This window comes from Camelina sativa, chromosome 5 (genome assembly GCF_030686135.1).
Source record: "Camelina sativa cultivar CO46 ecotype springtype chromosome 5, ASM3068613v1".
Classification (NCBI taxonomy): Eukaryota; Viridiplantae; Streptophyta; class Magnoliopsida; order Brassicales; family Brassicaceae; genus Camelina; species Camelina sativa.
Window position 1 is genome coordinate 11,011,510 of NC_141884.1, and position 21,795 is coordinate 11,033,304.

Below are 21,795 nucleotides of genomic sequence, written 5' to 3' on the forward strand. Positions count from 1 at the left end.
ATATAAGGAAAAGCCCAACTCGTCTCTCGGGTTGCCACCCTACAGCGCGCCCCCGGATCGTCATCCGAAGTCGATATACCAACCATACTCCCGAGCCACAAAGTCTCTGAATATGGCAGTACTAGGAGAACCTAAGTCCCCCAAGAGTCGCGAGCAAACGATTCTGAACACGTCTGAGTCCTATCCCTATCTAGGTTTCCTCCCTGTGGCTCGCGTAAAACATCTTAATGTCCTACCAACCACATATCCCCTCTCTGGGATACCCCATGACCACACAAGGATCATATATACGCCACAAGGGCCGCCACAAGGGCCGCCACAAAGGCCATCAAAATGTCCTAACGAGGACCGCCACCAAGGCCAAACAAATGTCCTAAAAAGGACCGCCACCAAGGCCACTCGTCCCAAAGGACCGTCACAAAGACCATCTGTCCCGAAGGACCGTCACAAAGACCATCTGTCCTGAAGGACCGTCACAAAGACCATCTGTCCCGAAAGACCGTCACAAAGACCCTCTGTCCCGAAGGACCGTCACAAAGACTATCTGTCCCGAAGGACCGTCACAAAGACACTCTGGCTAAACAGCCCGCCACAAAGGCCAACAAATGGCTAAAAGCCCGCCACAAAGGCCACACAATTGGCTAAAAGCCCGCCACAAAGGCCACACAATGTCTAACAAGACCGCCACACACAGGCACTCTGACTCGAAAGTCCGCCACAAAGGCCACACAATGTCTAACAAGACCGCCACACACAGGCACTCTGACTCGAAAGTTCGCCACAAAGGCACAAAAGCCCCTCCAAGGCTTCCCACCGCTAAAATGGACAAATTCTGACTCCCGCAAAACTTTCCATATTTAGCACTTTCCATTTTTGGAAACTTTCCACTTTTGGAAACTTCTCTTCACAACCCCGCCTCACGGAAACTTTGTTACTGAGTCGCACAACCAACCACCTCATCTTGTTACTGAGTCGCACAACCAACCACCCCAAGCGACCGAGTAACAAGAGAGATGGGCTGGAATACTCCATTCCCGCTCCAGCCACGGATTACAGACGGAACCAGACTAGGCAAGCTCAAGTCGTGGTTGCTTCTCATACCACTTCTTAAACCTTGCCTTCATCCTTGCCTCAGGTTCCCAAGTCTGCTCCTCCACACCATCACAGTCCCACAGGACTCTCATCAAAGGAATCTTCTTCTTCCGAAGTTCCTTGATCCTCCTCTCGAGAACCCTCACTGGTCTCGCCTCCAAAGTCATGTTAGGCTGAAGATCTTCTGGAATCTTAGCCAACAACTGATCATCCTCACGGAGACACTTCCGCAACATAGACACATGGAATACCTTGTGGAAAGCACGCATAACCTCAGGTAACTCCAGTCTATATGCCACTGGTCCAACTCGCTCAATCACTCTGAACGGACCCATATACCTCGGACTCAACTTAGTCTCAGTCAATGACCTGTTCGGACCCCGCAACATGGCCATCTTGAGGTACACTCTGTCTCCTACCTGAAACTCAAGATCTCTCCTCCTCCTATCAACATAACTCCTCTGCCTATCCTGAGCCTCTTTCATGTTCAGCTTGAGAACCCGAATCTTCTCTGAGGTCTCCTGAACAAAATCTGCCCCGTACATGCTCCTCTCCCCCACCTGAGTCCAGCATAACGGTGTACGACACGGCCTCCCATACAAGGCCTCATAAGGAGCCATACCAATACTCGCCTGATAGCTGTTGTTGTAAGCAAACTCTACCAGGTTCAGGTGATCTGCCCAATGGCCATCCCAATCCAAAACACACATCCTCAGCAAATCTTCCAACGTCTGGATCGTCCTCTCAGACTGTCCATCTGTCTGGGGATGATAAGCTGTACTCATATGCACCTTAGTGCCCATCTCTGCCTGAAAAGCCTGCCAGAACACCGAAGTGAACTTAGAATCTCTGTCAGACACAATGCTCGCTGGCACCCCATGCAATCTGACTATCTCTCTCACATATTTCTTAGCCAAGACCGCTGCTCCATCAGTCTTCTTAATGGCCAAAAAATGTGCTGACTTAGTCAACCGATCCACAATGACCCAGATAGCATCAAAGGTCCGTGACACTGGCAATCCTACCACAAAATCCATGGTAATCATATCCCATTTCCACTCAGGAATGGGTAAACTCTTCAGTAAATCGCCAGGAACCTGATGCTCAGCCTTCACCAGCTGGCACACATCGCACCTAGCGACCCAACTAGCTACATCCTTCTTCATCCCGACCCAATGATAATACCTCTTGAGGTCACGGTACATCTTAGTCGCTCCTGGATGAATGGATAACTTGCTCGCATGAGCCTCTCTCAGAATCTCCTGCCTCAACTCCTCATCCTTGGGCTCACAAACCCGACCGTGCACCAAGATAGTACCATTATCTGAGACCTGATACTCTGAATCCACATCCTTAGAGGCATTCACCAGCCCCAAATCCTTCTCCTGAGCCAACCGCACCCTACTCAGAAGATCTGCTCTATCTACTGCTTCCAAACCCAACGGTTCCTGTGAAACAGCACACAAGCTCAACGCACTGATCTCCCCTACCAGAGACTCCATCTCCTGCTCCTGAGCCGAAGCTACCCTCTTCCGACTCAGAGCATCTGCAACCGTGTTAGCCTTACCAGGATGATAGGCTATCTCCAAATCATAATCCGCCACAAGCTCCATCCACCGCCTCTGCCTTAAATTCAACTCAGGCTGAGTAAATATATACTTTAGGCTCTTATGATCTGTAAACACTTGTACCTTTGCACCATAAAGATAAGATCTCCAAATCTTCAGGGCAAAAACTACAGCACCCATCTCCAAATCATGAGTAGGATAATTGCCTTCATGCACCCGCAACTGCCGCGAAGCATATGAAATTACCTTCCCATGTTGCATCAGAACACACCCCAAACCAACTCTAGATGCATCTGTATAAACCACATAGGGTTCTCCCTGCTCAGCCAAAGCCAACACTGGCGCAGTAGTCAACATCTCCTTCAGGCTTGCAAAGCCTTCCTCACACTCTTCTGACCAGACAAAAGGAACATCCTTCCCTGTCAACTTAGTCATAGGACGTGCTCTGCTTGCAAATCTCTGCACAAATCTCCTGTAATAACCTGCCAATCTAAGGAAACTCCTGATCTCTGTGGCATTCTGCGATCTAGGCCAATCCCTAATAGCCTGAATCTTCTCTGGATCTACAGAAACCCCCTCTGCAGAAACAATGTGACCCAGAAAGCCCATCTCACGCTGCCAGAAACTGCACTTGCTCAACTTAACAAACAACTTCTGCTCCCGCAGCTTCTCCATAACCGCCCTCAAATGCACTGCATGCTCCTCAGGACCCTTAGAATAAACCAGGATATCGTCGATGAAAATGATGACAGATACATCCAGAAACTCCTGAAACACACTGTTCATCAATCTCATAAACGCTGCTGGTGCGTTAGTCAATCCGAAGGGCATCACTACAAACTCATAGTGCCCATACCTCGTCCTGAAAGCAGTCTTCCTCACATCTGCCTCATCAATCGGTATCTGATGATAACCCGACGCCAGGTCTACCTTAGAGAACCAAGTAGCACCCCTCAACTGATCCAACAACTCATCGATCCTAGGAAGAGGGTACTTGTTCTTCACAGTGACCCGGTTCAAACCCCGATAATCGATACACAACCTGAAACTCCCATCCTTCTTCTTCACAAACAACACCGGCGCTCCCCACGGTGATACACTAGGACGGATGAATCCCTTACTCAACAAATCCTCTAGCTGCTTCTTCAGCTCTGCCATCTCTGCTGGAGCCATTCTGTAAGGCGCCTTGGATAACGGTGTCGTCCCCGGTTCCAGTTCAATGGTAAAAGGATCCGACCGAGATGGTGGTAATCCCTGCAAAGACTGAAACACATCCTCAAACTCTTCCACTACCGGAATACCGCTAGCCGTAGACTTCCCCACTGACTCTGGCATAGATATAGTAACCTAATAAGCCTCACGGCCCTTCTCGATCATCTTCCCAGCCTGAATGGCTGAGATCACGAGACTCCTCGAAATCGGTCTAATTCCCTGAAAAACCAACTTCTCTCCTGGACGCTCAAACTCCACTCTGCCCCTATGGCAGTCCAAATGCACCATATGCAGATGCAACCAATCCATCCCGAGAATAACATCATACAACTCCACTGGACTGATAAGCAAATCCGCTGGCCACGACTCCCCTGCGATCTGAATATCAACCCCTCTAGCTCGTCCAATAACTCTCAGGAACTTGCCTCCAGCAACTCTAACAACTCCTGTACGCTCCCCGGGATCCCCTCTGATTCCCGTACACTCTGCACACTCCGGGGTAATGAAGCTATGAGAAGCTCTAGAATCAAACATAACGTGGGACTTAAACCTGCCCACCAACAAGGTCCCTACACAAACCTCATGTGTTGAGAACCTAACACTTTATCACAAGAAAACATAAAATCTGGAACCTACTATAAATTCACAAGGATTAAGTACCAGAAATTATACCTGTGATCGCCCCGGCACTGGTTCCACCAGTCTCTGCTGTCGTGTAAGCACGTGGCGTCTGCTCAATCCGTGCCACCTGCTGACCTCCAGGCTGCACCTGCTGCAACGCTGCCACTGCTACCGGCTGCAACTTGGGACAGAAAGGCCTGATGTGCCCTGCCTCCCTACAATGATAACATACCCGAGGCCCTGCCGTCGGAGCACTCCTCTTGGGACAACTAGCAACCTTGTGATCCTTGCTCCCACAACCGAAGCAACCCGCACCACTCAGCTTCTGCGTAGCCTCCCACTTCCTCTTGGTTCCCTGAGCATGCCTACCGCCCCTGCTAGAACCACCCTGCTGCTGAGCCTTACTAGGCTGAACTGCTGGAGTAACCGACACTGACTGTGCCCGGATATCCTCCTCAATCTCTGCTGCAGTCTCAACCAGCTCTGCACGCGTAGCATAATACCTCCCTCTACAGTGAACTCTCAAATCATCCCGTAGAGCCCTCATAAACCTCCTGACCTGAGCCTCCTCAGACTCCATAGCTCGACCCCCATAACACAGAAGTCGACTGAACTCCAAGTCCAGCTCCCGCACTGACCGTTTCCCCTGAGGCAACTGAAGGAACTGCACCTCCAAACGATCCAATGCCTCTCTAGGAAAATACTTGCGGTTGAACTCCAAAACGAATTCAGCCCAAGTCATCTCCCGCTGCACCCTCCTAGCAGCCACAGATCTCCACCACAACTCAGCATCACCACTCAAAAAGTAGACCCCTATGTCCACCCAGAACTCCTCAGGACATCTCAGAGTATGGAAGTTACGTTCCACTCTCGTCCTCCACGCATCCGCAGCAGTAGGATCTACACCTCCTGAAAACTGCTCAGTACGCAACCGACCCATCTCTGTCAACATGCTGAGATAACGAGCATGGACCCCCGCATCCGCAGCCACTGGCTGCCGCTCCTCCGCAGCCACTGGCTGCCGCTCCTCCGCCACCACTGGTGGCACTACCCGAGCCTGAGCCGGTACCACAGGTGGTAACCGCTCCAACACCTGTGCTAGCAAAGCCGAAATGTCAACACCAGGGACTCCACCCGCTGGGGCTCCCACACCCGGGACCCTAGCATCACCGACCATTGGAGCATCAACACCGCCCCCTCCGGCCACACTCACTGAGTCCCCCGGAACACCCTGCGACTCGCCAACACCCTCAGCTGTCACACTCTGGTCCTCAGTCTCACTAACCACTGGGGCTCTCCCCCTACCACGACCACGACCGCGACCACGACCGCGTCCACGACCTCAACCAGTAACAGCATCCTCTCTAACCATCTGCACTACCATGAACAGAAGGCTAAGCAAACAATTACTATTTAACACAGAAATAGAAACTCACCGTGGAATCACCAATAGGCTCGAAGAGGATGTTCTAGGACTCCATGCCACACACAATTGACTAACTCACATAATCAATCAAGACATGCAAATCCCAAACATCTACAACAGAAACCTAGTGAACCCAAACCTAGAACCGTAAGGGCTCTGATACCAAAATGAAACGACCGACCCTTTTTTTTTTAATAATAAATAATAAATAATAATAATATAATAAATAAACTACAACTAGTGGTCTCATATCCACTAGCCACCTAACCACCACACATTCAACAGCGGAAATAACCAACCAATATTCAATAATATTTCAATAATAAAATATAACCATAATTCCAACGTCAACAATATCCAAACATCAAGAATCAAAGAACCAGCAACCTAGCAATGTTCTAATGACCCAATTCTAGCAACCTATCAATGCCAGACAACATCAAACCGAGTCCCTAGAACATCCTCCTCTTCATTGCCTGGATTCCACGATCACACTTTGCCTTTACCTGCACCACAAACACAAATTGCAATGCATGAGTATTTTATAAACACTCAGTAAGGCAATCCTCCCATCTACTGGGCTATACACACAAGCAATAGAGTATTTTTAACCATCAAACAACAAGCAATAAACAACAATCGACCAACCAGCACAGTGCATCGACCGATGCCACACATGCATCGATCGACTCACCAAGGGGTTGCATCGACCGATACAGAAGCTGCATCGACCGATGCAAGTGTAACTTGTATCGACCGATACCCAGTCTGCATCGACCGACGCATGCTCGACGCACACGAAAAACCCTAGAGTTTTTACGCGCCGTCCTCGCACTTGCATCGACCGACGCAAGATATGCATCGACCGATGCATCGTCGAGCACCGTGTTTTCCCCGAAGCTTCTCGCCGGATCTTCGTTCCTGAAACCACAAAACTCGATCCCAAGCCACAAGAAAGCTTCCTAACGTCCATAACAATGATCTAAACAGCCTAACAACACCAAACAAGCAGATTAAAGGGTTCTCTAGCTTAGATCAGCCATGGTCCTGCATTTACCTTTGCCAAGACGAATCTGAACCACAAACAAGCAAGAAAACGCTCCTAGGAAGCTCCTATCACGATCCCAGCTACAGATCTCTATAGGAACGCCCCAAATCTCCAAGAAAACACCAAGAACTTTCAAGAACTCTTTTCTCTCCTTTCTTTCTCTCAAAAATCGGCTATCCACGACTAATGAGACCAAAAATACGACTTAAGGGTTTTCCTTCCCTTTTGTCCAAAACGCAGCGTTTGACTTAAGTCAAAACGCAGAGAATTGCACTTGCATCGACCGATGCACCATCTGCATCGACCGATGCAACTCCCAAACCGGGATTCCGGTTCACGGATGTTACACATCTACTTTTAAAAAGTTCAACTAATTATAAACAAAAACTGCATAATACAAAGTATTAAACTAATCTAAAAATTACATAGAAAAGTATTAAACTAATCTAAAAGTTGCATAGAAAAGTATTAAACTAATCTAAAAGTTAAAATTAAACGAAATTTTATATCGGCTTGGGTTTACAAAAGAGTAGTGAAAGTTTAGATTTTATATTGAAACGAAATTATATATCAGTTTGGATTTACAAAAGAACGATTAAGGTTTAGATTTTACAATTAAACAAAATTATATGTCGGTTTGGGTTTACAAAAGAGTGGTTAGGATTTAGGGTTTAGATTTTACAATTAAACAAAATTATATATCGGTTTTTTTTATAAAAGAAGGGTTAGGGTTTATGTTTTAAATTTTACAATTAAACAAAATTATATGTCCGTTTGGGTTTATAAAAGAGTGGTTAGGATTTTAAGGTTTAAATTTTACAATTAAATAAATTGTATTTCACTTTTGGTTTATAAAAGAGTGGTTAGGGTTTAAATTACACAATTAAACAAAATTATATGTCAGTTTGGATTTATAAAAAATGGTTATTACTTAGATGTTATAATTAAAAGCTATGATATAATGTTAAAATTAATAATTTTATAATTGATTTATCTAAAGAATTTATTTTCTTAACTAAAAAAATATTTCTTAACTAAGAAGAGGTAAATAAGAGAGGTTCATAATAATCCTCCAAATCATAATGATAATAATATTTAGGGATTATCGTAGTTCTTTTTGTTATGTTTTTAGTCATTCATTTCTTTATTTTATTTATAATACTTTTGGTAATAATATCAATGCTTTTATCTTTAATTTTGAACAAATTTCTTGTTAAAAACAAAACTGTTGGAAAATAGGAAATTCATATTAGAAACGGTCGTGGTATACTGGTATCCATCTCGAATATGGAAAGAAAGAAAGATATTACCTAAACAACACATAATCAAATAATCACTAGGAATTATCAAATTAATCCTCAAATCCCAAAAGGGATAGGATTATCTTAACCGGCCCCTCGGCTCTATATAAGAAACATGTAGACCCCTTCTCAACTTGTCACCAAACAAATTCATTACTTTCATTAATCATCTCTCTCAGACTTGTTTCTCTCATTCCCAAGTTAAGAACCAAAAACATGATCATGGCTTTGACTAAGAAGAACGTGATTTTTACTTCTTTGTTGATTCTTGCAACTCTTTTTGGAGTTGTCATTGGAGGAACCGTTCACAAGGTCGGAGACTCGAAGGGATGGACGATGATAGATGTTGATTACGAGGCTTGGGCTTCATCAAGAACTTTTCAAGTCGGAGACTCTTTGGTCTTCTCCTACAACAACAATTTCCACGACGTCACTGAAGTCACTTACAATGATTTTCAGCAGTGTGACTCGTCTAACCCGCTGACAAAATACCATACCGGAGCTGATACCATCATTCTAACCAAACCGGGGCTCCAACAATTCATATGCGGGGTTCCTAGTCACTGCATGTTGGGACAGAAGCTTCAAATCCATGTCTTGCCGGCCTCCTTAGGTCCCGTGGCTGCTCCAGTTACTGGACCAGTCCGATCACCAAGCTCTTCCTCGTCTCTTTCACCATCTCCGTTAGCTGATTCACCGGTCAATATATAATGCTCCACAGTATCAGATGGGACCATCACCAGCTAGCTCCACATAACGCAGCTTCAGCCTCTAATATTGTTTGGATCGGATCCAACTTGCTTCCTATTCTTTTCTTTATTCTTTATTGTTTGATAGATTCATACACGTTTTGATTGAGTTGTTATTTTCCTTCTCTAGTGGTTTTGTTTATTCTTTTGGTTGTACTTCTTACGTTTTAATTGAGTTGTAGGTTTTGTTTTCTTCTCTAGTGTTTTTGTTTACTCCAACATAACTAATGGAATATCTTTCTTTTTCTTCTTATGCTCTCACAAATACGTACTTCTTAATTTCTTATATTTTAGCAGCCGAAAAATTAGCCTGTTGAATTGGATTCCATAGTATGGGACATCGGAAACGTAAAATTAATTAGTTAATTTTCAAGGTCTTGTAGGAGTATAATTTAGCATTCAATTAAAAGACAACCTTTGTAAATATCACACAAAAACAAAAGAATTATGTATTTTAAATTTGTTTTTAGGGAAATCAAATAGATACTCCATAAACAAATCATATTAACGCATATACTAGATTAGAAGTCGCGGTACACCGCGGGACAAATTATTTATAACTAAAACATTTCAATTATAAGTTGTATTTGTTGGTTAAATATGTTATAATTATATAATAATTGTTAATTTTATGGTTTAAACCATATAATACCATAATATAATTTATTTTTTATATAATATTTATTTAATCAATATAATTAGATATGTCTGTTCTCTGATACCAATAGTGTTAACAAAATAATGAAATGATATTTTACCAGTGTAACACCGAATTAAAGATATTTTAAATTTTGATAAATATCGATAAAACCCGTCCAACTATATAACCCTATCCCGAGAAATTTAACTCGCACTATAGCATCTTAATTTTTAATATTTATTGTTTTGTATTATAAATATTAGATTGAGTTGGTATGTTATTTATTAAGATTATAACCATTTACATTTTATAAGATTGACGCTTTTTATAAAGTTTAAATATTATAATACTTAGAGTTCTTAAAATGTTGTGTATTTCTCATATTTGAAGTTTCGTAAAAGTTTAAATATATTATTAATATTTTAAAGGTCTTCTAACTTTTTAAAAGTCGAAATATTTATAATAGTTAAACTTCTTATAAATTTTAAATATTTATAATATTTGAATATTTATAATATTTGAAACTTCATAAATGTTTAAATATTATTAATATTTTTAACATTTTAAGAACTAAAATAAACCAAATATTTTGTTTTTAATTTTGAATGTCTGATAATTCAAGTTTTCTACTCATTTATATTCTGAATCATTTTGGTCTCTTTTATAGTATGATTCTGAAACATTGCCCAAATTTTTAGGCAATGTAGGCTATTATACCCATATTTTTTATTCATCTATTGAGTAATATATATTTGTTTTTTAAAATTTGTATTGCATCATATGCAGGAAAAAATCACAATTTTTATTAACTAAATGTATTATAGAATAATTCAAGATTAATTAAATAAAAATTTAAATAAAAATGAAAGAGAAGCATATTTATGTTTGAATAAGATAGAAAAATTTCCTTATTTTTTAAATCTTACCTATAATTAATTTTGAAAATTTTGGTAACTAATATTAAAGACAATGCATTAATGCTAATTGTTTCCAATGATGTTTGAGCAAAAACTGCTGCAAAAATACTATAGAAATGCCCCAGAATACCATCAAACATAGTTTTAGTTCCTAATTTACCATCTATTACTTATTTTTCCACTAATACCATTATTTGTTAAATTAAAAGACCATTATATCCCTATGTTATAAACCAACGTGAGTAAAGCGTTTCAATTTTGTTCTCAAACCCTCTCTAAGTATTGTTGTCGTGATTCATCATCTCCAGCGAGTTCTGACAGCTCCATTCTTTGACATAGTTCGTCTCCGTCTTCCTCCGACATCATTCATCTATGTATTCCTCCAACTTCGTCAATTTGTTTGACATCTGTTTGGTTTCATCGACGCTGGCAACAACGATTTATTCATTCTCCAATTCACTATCAGATCTGAGAGTTTCGATATTGATGTTGATGAATCTATCGAATTCAAAGTCGAAATCGACAAAAATGGCTGTTCCAAGGCCATCACTGTGTCTAGATCCGATGACGCTCCCGTACAAGACAACAACGGTGGTGATTAATTTGGTGGTTGCAGTATTTGCGTTATCATCAGAGATAAATTAATGATAAGGTATTCTCTATGCTCTGATTGCTTGATTTTACCATTTGATTGCTTTATTGAATAGTATTTTGTGCCTTCATTCTAAAATTTGTTGTTTATAAAATTCTTGTGTAGTTTTTGAATCCTTTAGCTAATGACACACATTAATCGGGAAGTGTTTTTTTGGCATTTCATGGTAATTAATAAGACTGCTAGTGTTGCAAAACTAATTTAATTGTGAAGAGATCTTCGTATGTATTATAGTTTTAAAGTTGATTTATGTTTATAAAAATTGTACATATTGGTAGAGAAGATGTGAGTCATGTAAACTACATTTAGTTAAATGCATGTAATCCTTTCCTTTTCTTCTTATTGTATCAATAGAGACAATATTGTAGTCACTCCAATATCTCTTCTCACTAGCTACCAAACCACTTACATGTTTGAAAGAGATTTGGTGTTTGTATCTATATGTGTTAAGAATGACATTTACTCAATGGGAGTATCAACAATACACAAATGCTTTTTGCAATAGTTGTTGCTGTGAGTAAAAATTATGGAATATAGAGTTGAAAATTTCTTTGTGCTTAATACGATTTTAGTTCTCATATATATATTATTCTTTTGTGTTTCTCTAGTAGATATTGAATGAAGAGGAGATGGTATGACTATAATAGTAAGATATGTAGTCTTTATGAGTTAGGAAGGCATTCATAAATTGTTGTTTTACTTATATGTGTTTATGTTTCTAGGATTTTTATCGACTAAGTGGATGTGTCATTACACTCAAGTGATTGATGATATACATGATCGCTAATATTTCAAGGAGAAAGCAGAGTTGATGATGAAGATAAGAAAATGGACAATTGTGTGGAAGTTTGAATGCAGGTTATGTGGAAGACCTTCCTAAATTCAAGAATGTTTTCCTAAACATTAGAAAATCCTCCCTAAATTTAAAGAAATGTAATTTTAAATCTTTGTTTATCTTCTTGCCTCACTGTATAACATATCACTCATTAGTGAGGGATAGTGATTGAAATTTGTTCACATCCTCGTGTTTTACCTATATACTAGAATTTTAACTTGAGGTATAATTGTATTGTTTAACGGTGGAGAAAAATCCAAAAGGTCTTCCTAAATGCCAAGGGCTCCTTCCTAAATTTCAAGGATTCCTTCCTAAATTTCAATTAGTCTTTCCTAAATGAAAATAACTAAATATTGGAAGAAATTTATTGAAACTGTTATACATTAACGTCATCTCAAACATTATACAATCCTAGATAGATGAAAACAAAAAAAAAGTTAAGTATGCTTTGACTTCTTTGATGCAATCGTAGTTTGTAAACTAGTTTATCTTCAATTCAGATCATGGCTCATCTCCTATGTTGAAATGGAGCTTACAGTTTGATATTTGTAGGGAAAGAATCTTCCATGTCCTGCAACAAAAAAAACAAAAAAAGCAGATCGTGTCAAGAAAATCATCCTAAAATATATAGATCATTTCCTGAATTTTCAACAATGTTTCTCAATTTTCAACTATCTTAATAAAATCAACATTTATGTGAGAAATCGCATGATATGAATGACTTCATGAGTTAGCAGAAAGCAAAAAAAGTAGTCACAAGAAACCACCTTTCCAATGTAAGTTTCTAAATTAAGAAAAAACACAGATAGTGTCAGGAAAATCATCATAAAATACAAAGATCATTTCCTGAATGTTCATCAGTGCTTCCCAATTTTCAAAAATCTTAATCCAATCAACGTTTATGTGAGAAACTACATGATATGAATAGCTTCATGACTAAGCAGAAAGCAAAACCATTGGCTACAAAGAGCCAAATTTTCATTATGAAACATATCGTATTATGAAAGTTTTCCTAAAATATATATATTTTTTCCTGAATTTTCAACATTGCTTCCCAAATTTTCAACAAACAAGAAATCTACATTAGTCAGTGAGGAACACGAAAACACTAAACCATGTCAGCAAACCAAGCTTAATGTATAAAGATAAAGTAAACTGAAACATAAGCAAATCCAAATTGTATAACTGTGACATGTATAAGCTAATCCAAGTTGTAAGTAGTTCTTCTTGAATGATCAAATTAAGCATGTAACTTCACTGGTTAATCCAACTAGAATGACACAAAACCATCTCAATAAGCAACATGAACATCCAGTTGCAAGACTCATCACAATGACATTTATAATTAACTTGTCTATGCAACATTAAAACGACCAAGTCAAGTACACTAAGCAAAGCTATAGTTAGAAAAGACAACACCAATGGAATAAAGTATAATGCAACTGAATAAAAACTACCATCAACCAAACTCTAGCTAACAAAACTAGCATTGTATCTAACAAAACTAGCATCACCATTGTTACACGGATAAGAAAATCCACAACAATTTACATGTTTAGGAAGAAAAAATCATTACATGATGAAGACAATCCACAACAGATAAATTTTAGTAGAAACCATAAGAATCTACTAAATTTTGTACTCAATAGGTTTAGATTTTTGTGGATTTAGTAAAGTCAAAATCACACACACACACATAAATCTTATAGTGTTTTCAATTTCTACAATAGAAAGAGAATGAAATGAATCTTACCTATAAACTGCAATGACCAATGCTAAAGCGTTGTGTGGAGAAGATTGATCAACAAAGAAGAAGAACCTCAAATACAAATTGCAGCGATGATATATAACGGCAGCAACAAAGATGAGGCAAAGCAAGTCCGAAACGAGGCATAAGGATGGTGGTGGCTAGGGCGATGCGAATCGAAGTCAGGAGACCTCAAAGACGAAGCAAGACAACAGCGTACCAGCGAAGCAGTAAAAATCCAGCGAGATAAACCGATGATACGACGACAATCCGACGAGATAGACCGGTGATGCGACGAGAATCCGGCAAGATAGACCAGAGATGCAACGAGTATCCGGTGAGATAGACCAGTGATGCGATGAGAATCTGGCGAGGTGGCGAGAATCCATCAACCACCGTATCTGTTTTTTCGAGTGAATGGAGGCAACGAAAAGCGATTTGGAAACAATGAGGGTTTGAGAAATAAGAGGGGTATTTTTGTCAAATGGTTTAATGAAAAATGTTAGAAATGAAAATTGTTTGGGCTTATGGTATTTTTGACCTAGAAACTTAAAATGGTGGTATCCATGACAATTGCCAAAATACTAGTATAGATTCCTGCACAACAAAATATATTTTAATTTTTTGTTTATAATGTTTAGCTATACATACATAAGCTTAAACAATCATTGAATTCACAGATTTGAGTAGCTAATTCACAAATTGTTTTTTATCTATATTCTTTCCGACATTCTATCAAACGTTTTATGATATGAAACTATAAGATCAAGAATTTTTAGCTAGATTTCGTAGTATATTCATCTAAAGTCAAGTTTTATTACTAATACTATCAAAACCCTAGATGAAGAAATTAAGATCCATAAATCGGTAGGCAGAAGCACAGACAAACACTTTCTAAATAGGAAACTTGATAGCTATATCATCATTCGTTTACTAAATAACTTTTAGGGGTACAATATTTGCAAAAAAATACTTTTTTTTTGTCGTATCCATCTTTTTTTGAAATGTTCTGTTCATTTATACATTTTCAACCGTGCAACATTCATGAATTATGATGAACCTCAAAATCATAATGATATTATCTAAGTTAAGTCACCGTATGCTTTCAGCCAGGATGGCAAAACCCACACAAATTTGTTCTTGGACTCCTTTTCAAAAAAGCTTCATAGTAAACAGGATTGGACTTGATTTATATATTAGAAAGTTATTTTCTAATATTCCGATGTGTAACGTTTGTTTGTATCTCAACAATACTTCCTCTCAATCCAAAAACCACGAACTTTAGGTCTCCCTCTTAACGAATTCTTGTCACCATGACTCGGTACTTCTTATTTGTGAAACGACCCAACCGATTTTTTCTTTTGTTTTTAATATAAGACCATTTCCAACACATCTCTATATTTGTCTCTATATATAGTAAAAATATAGGAATCTCATTTTAGAGGCAAATTTGCTCCAATCCACCTCTATTCTAAAGTAGAGATTGCTATATTTTTCTCTAACTATAGAGGAAAAAATAGAGTTCTTCTATATATAGAGGAAAAAATAGCAATCTCTATTTCAGAGATGAGAATAGAAGTGAGTTGTAGTAAAACTCACCTTTATTATAGAGTTTCTCTATTATAGAGAAACAAATAGGGAAAACCATTGGAGATGGTCTAATATTAACAACCTAACAACATTCAAAACATACATCGGAAAATACCAACATTCAACCAACAACAATCTATCAAATACAATATAATAAATAACCAATATCAACCATGTCTACATTTTGCCTTTACCTGCATTACAATACATATGAGATGCGTGAGTATTATCATAAATATTTTGTGAGGAGGATCCTCTCATCTACTGGGCTATACACACAAGCGAAAAGACAAGCACAAACAAATACACAAAGAAACAAGCAAACCAAACAACTCTGAAAACACGCGTAACTCCGCAACCTTGCATCGACCGACGCACCCCTTGCATCGACCGATGTAATGTCGTTGCATCGACCGATGCAATGCCTCCTGCGTCGACTGATGTACTCCTTACATCGACATATGCAACATCCATCGTCTCCATCGAATCCTTAACTGCATCGACCTATACAAGCCTTGCATCGATCAATGTTGTCGCGCGAAGCATCGCCAAACACGATCTCCACCGACTCCTCTTGGCTCCATGATGCCGAATACATCCTCCAAAGGTAATAAAATTTATAGCAAACACTCACATACAACCATATAAGCAATCAAACAACCAAAAATCACAAAAAATACATATCAATTCGCTTAGATCAGCCATGGTCACACACTCACCTTTGAGAATGACAAAAACTGATTATAATCCCACGAAAAAGCATCCTAGCAAGCTCCTACCACGATCCCAGTCTCAGATCTCCACTCCACAGACAAGATCTCTCAAAAACAGGCCAAAAACTCTTAAGAACAACTTCTCTCTTTCTTTTCTCTCTTACACCACAGAAAACGACCAAACTCTGCCAAGGACGCCAAGATATCATTTTATACTCGACCTCTAGTTTTTCCCAAACCCCAAACGCAACCAAACGAGCATTTCACTTAAGTCATCCCGCAAAACTGATCTTGCATCGACCAATGCACATCCCAAACCAGAACTTTGGTTCACAGGCGTTACAATTCACGAGGTGTTCCTGAAGTACCCTTCTTATCGTGTTACATTGAGAGGCTTCTCTCACACCGACTATTAGGTCATGACATCCACTATTTCAACGTAGGCTCTAATACCAATTGTTGGGATTTCCAATCCCAAGCCAACTTCCCTATTAGTATGATATTGTCTGCTTTGGACCAAAGTGGTCCAACACTCACGGATTTCTTATTGGGCTCCTTCCAAAAAGTCTCGTGCTCATTGGTGTTGGACTTGAATTATATATTAGAATCTTCCAATGTGGGATGTTGGTTTGTATCCAAACAGTCTTTATATAAGAAAACTAGTTATGTAGATTTTGTACTAGAATATGACCTGTGCTAGAGCATGGGTTGAAATTCCTTCCTTTTGTTTATTTGGTAATTTTTATTTAAAACATTGTATATGTGGTTATTTTATTTATTTTAAAAGGTTTTTTTGGATGGAATATTATGGCATGAAATCATATACTAAATATGACTTATAAAAATAACATATGTTCTGTAAGATGTATTATAGTATATCTAGATTTTGACCCGCGGTATAACGCGGATTAAGTTGTGTGATAAAAAAATTAATTTTTGTTTGTTAATTTTATTTGATTTGTTTAGTGACTAAAATTATATATTGTATTTTGATAGTTAATTTTATGACTTAATCTATAGTATAGCGCATATTAATTTTAGGACCAAATATGTAACATATGTTTGTCAAAATCATCGTGACCGAGAAACCCTACCAAATAATATTATTCCAAACTTAAATTTAATTCAAGAAATCATATTTTTGAAAGTTTAACCCGTGCTCTAGCAAGAAATCATATTTCTTGAAAATTTTTCATATTATTGATCATGCTATAACAAATTAAATTATAGTGTTTATAATTTTTAACTTTTTGATCTATCATATATTATGATATTCTTAAAAATATCAAATTAAATTATTTTTAAAGATTCCAAATTAAATTATCTAAAAACTTATTATAGTATATAAAAATACACAATTCAACAAAAGAAATATATGAAATGAATTTAAATATTTAAATTTTGACATGTTACTCAGTCAAAATTTTATGATAAAGTCAGATAAGATTTTATTTTTTAGTATAATCGGAAATCACTTGGAATTCTACATAAGAGTGATTAATTTATATTAATTTCTGAGATTTTTTTTTTGTCTATATATGGTTAGTTAAATATTCTTTAAGATTTTATTTTATTTTGTAATATCCTTTTTAAGAGGATTATAATCCTAAATCTATATAACCTATCAAATAATTAATCCCTATAACCTATCAAATAATTGATCATAGTTATAACTTATATAAATATTATATAGTCTACCAATTTGAAATCGTGTACTTCCGTTTTATTAAAAAGGATAACTTTTTGCTATGTTTTTAGTCATTCATTTCTTTATTTAATTATAATACTTTAAAAAAAATATCAATGCTTTTATTTTTAATTCCGAACAAAATTTTTAAAATATATCTAAAACAAATTTCTTGTTGAAAACAAAACTGTTGAAAAATAGGGAATTCATATTAGAAACGGTCGTCGTATCCATCTTGAATATGGAAAAAAAGGAAAAATATTACCTAAACAAAACATAATCATAAAGTCACTAGGAATTATCAAATTAACCTTCAAATTCCTACAAGACTAGGATTATCTCAACCGACCCCTCAGCTCTATATAAGAAACATGTAGACCCCTTCTAACCTTGTCACCAAAACAAATTCATTACTTTCATTAATCATCTCTCTCAGACTTGTTTCTCTCATTCCCAAGTTAAGAAACCAAAAACATGATCATGGCTTTGACTAAGAAAAACGTGACTTTTACTTCTTTGTTGATTCTTGCAACTCTTTTTGGAGTTGCCATTGGAGGAACCGTTCACAAGGTCGGAGACTCGAAGGGTTGGACGATGATAGATGTTGATTACGAGGCTTGGGCTTCATCAAGAACTTTTCAAGTCGGAGACTCTTTGGTCTTCTCATACAAACAACAATTTTCATGACGTCACTGAAGTCACTTACAATGATTTTCAGCAGTGTGACTCGTCTAACCCGCTGACAAAATACCATACCGGAGCTGATACCATCATTCTAACCAAACCGGGACTCCAACAATTCATATGCGGGGTTCCTAGTCACTGCATGTTGGGACAGAAGCTTCAAATCCATGTCTTGCCGGCCTCCTTAGGTCCCGTGGCTGCTCCAGTTACTGGACCAGTCCGATCACCAAGCTCTTCGTCGTCTCTTTCACCATCTCCGTTAGCTGATTCACCGGTCAATATATAATGCTCCACAGTATCAGATGGGACCATCACCAGCTAGCTCCACATAACGCAGCTTCAGCCTCTAATATTGTTTGGATCGGATCCAACTTGCTTCCTATTCTTTTCTTTATTCTTTATTGTTTGATAGATTCATACACGTTTTGATTGAGTTGTAGTTATTTTCCTTCTCTAGTGGTTTTGTTTATTCTTTTGGTTGTACTTCTTACGTTTTAATTGAGTTGTAGGTTTTGTTTTCTTCTCTAGTGTTTTTGTTTACTCCAACATAACTAATGGAATATCTTTCTTTTTCTTCTTATGCTCTCACAAATACGTACTTCTTAATTTCTTATATTTTAGCAGCCGAAAAATTGGAGTCCACTATAATATAGTATGAGACATCGGAAAAGTAAATTAATTAGTAAATTTCCGAGGTCTTGTAGGAGTATAGTTTAACATTTAATTAAATGACAATCTTCATATATATCACAGACAAAAACAAAATCTGTATTTTCGCAATAATTACAAAAAGGTTGTATTTAGGGAAATCAAAATTCAAATAGATACCACATAAGCATTAAAAAGATGAAAACATATACTCCATAAACGAATCATATTAACTTATATATTCCTGAACACCAAAATATATTTTAATCTTTTTTATAATGTTAGCTATACAAATAAATAAGTTAAAACAATCATTAAATTTACAAATATGACTAGCTAATTCACAAATTGTTCTTCATCTATATTCTTTCTGACATTCTAACAAACGTTTTGTGGTATGAAACTATATGATCGAGAATTATTAGCTAGATTTCAAGTTTTATTACTAATATATACTTCTTCTGTTTCATAAAAAATATCTTCTTTTTAAAAAAAAAAATATCACTTTACATTTCTTATGTAATATTTTACATCAAATTTCTTATTTTATCTTTAACCCAAAACTCTTTTTACTAAATTTAAATAATTAATTACTCATTAAATAAATGTATATTTGTAGAATTTTAGTTTTTTCTTAATTTGTATATTCTATATCATAAAAATGACACTCTTTATGAAACAGAGAGAATATTACGAAAACCCGCAGGCACAAACACAAACACTTTCTAAATGGATACTTGATAGCTAGCTATATCATGATTCGTTTACTAAATAATATTTAAGGGTACAGTATTTCAGTATTTGCAAAAAAAAATGCTTCCTTTTTCGTATCCATTTTTAAAAAAAATATTTTCTACAGTTATACATTTTCAACCGTGCAACGTTCATGAATTATGATGATCCTCAAAATCATATGTAACCAATAGCTTTATGATTATACGAATAAATACCAATCCTTCCCATCACCTAAGTTTATAACATTAGGTCTCATCAAAGATATGTTATGTAGATTTTGTTATGTTTTTAATCATTCATTTCTTTATTTTATTTATTATTCTTTTGTTAATGATATCAATGCTTTTATTTTTTAATTCTAAACAAATTTTTTAAAATATATCTAAAAACAAATTTATTGTTAAAACAAAACTACTGAAAATTTTCATATTAGATACGTCATGGTATCCATCTCGAATATGGAAAAAGGGAAAGATATTACCTAAACAACACAATTAAATAGTCAATAGGAATTACGATCAACTTTGAGAGAAAAAAAAAAGCATTGAGAGAAAAAAAAGCAAAGCTCTAAGAAAAAAAAAGCATTACGAATTACCTAAACCCCATTATTCGCCTACAACTTTGAGAGAAAAAAAAAATAAAACAAAGCAAAGCTCTAAGGAAGATTAAAAAGAATAAGTCTGGGAGAGAGAAAGAGTACCACATGTGGTAAAAGATATGTCTTGCTTGTTATAGTATTGTATGGGAATGAGTCTAGAAGGTTCTTGATATTGATCAAATTGATAAGACCCACCAATGAAGGCTTAGTGGAGGAAGTGTTGGAATTTGGTTTGAATTTGGGATGCTATGAAAGTCAACGGAGAAGTACATGGTGGTTCGATTTGGATTTATCTGCTAAGCATGTGGATTAAGGTTTGGATGATCATGGCATTACTTTAAAAAGAAAATGAGTTCCTGCGTTTTCAAACCTCTTTCACAGATGAAGTTTATGTTTTGCTTGAGGGCAAGCAAAGGCTAAGTCTGGGGAAGTTGATATATCATGGTTTTTATGTGTTTTTAGCCATGATATAAGTCTTATCTATAGAGTCTTTTGGTGTTTTTAGAATCTTTTTGAGTCTTTATAGGAATTATCATGGATGGGAGCTTAATAGAGCTAAATATGAAGATTTGGAGCATAATCAAGCATTGAGGCTGAGTTACAAAGTTGGGAGACGAAATTTAGAGAGTGCATCGATCGACACACTGATAGCATCGATCGATGCTAGGCCAAATACGAAATTGGAAGTTTTCCCACAAGTTTTGAAGATTTACAAATCTGCCCCAAAGTCTTCCATATTTGCATCATTAGTCCCTGGACGTGTTTAGGAATATAAATAGGATTTTTATGGTCATTGTTTAGACCTAAGCTTTATTTTTTCCTGTAACTTTTGAGAGCAAAACCCTGTGAGATTTTAGAGAGGTTTTGGAGAGAAGAATCAAGACTCCTTCAGAGAAGATTCAGAACTCCTTTATTTCTTCCTTTAATCTCTTAATGCAATTTATTCAGAAGATGTTTTGTGTTTCATTGATTATGTCTGAGTAGATCTGCTTGTTAGGTTTAGGGTTTCTCATTAAGGATTTCATGGTTTATTAGATCTGTTATTAAGGATTCATTATCTTTCTTGTTCTTCAACATAAGTTGTTCTTAATGCTAGATCTTTGATTAGTCATCTGGATTTAGATCTTAGGATTATTAATTGATATGAGAATATAATTGATTTTCCTGACAAAAACCTTTGGTGAGCAAAATTACTTCTTGCAAAGAGATTTGATTTAGTAATTTTGTGAACTTATCTAAACCTTATTTTATTGCTGGTTTTTAACTTGAATTTTGCAAAGAGATTTGGATTTTCTAGTTTTAAATTTAGATAATATTTGCAGTGAGAACTGA

At 37.1% G+C, this 21,795-nt stretch overlaps 2 pseudogenes; both read left to right on the plus strand.

Moving 5' to 3' along the window:
* The first annotated feature begins 8,462 nt into the window (after nt 1-8,462).
* Nucleotides 8,463-9,063, plus strand: LOC104789128 (mavicyanin pseudogene; annotated as a pseudogene).
* Nucleotides 9,064-18,278: 9,215 nt separating this feature from the next.
* On the plus strand, nt 18,279-18,814 carry LOC104789129 (mavicyanin pseudogene; annotated as a pseudogene).
* The last annotated feature ends 2,981 nt before the right edge of the window (nt 18,815-21,795 follow it).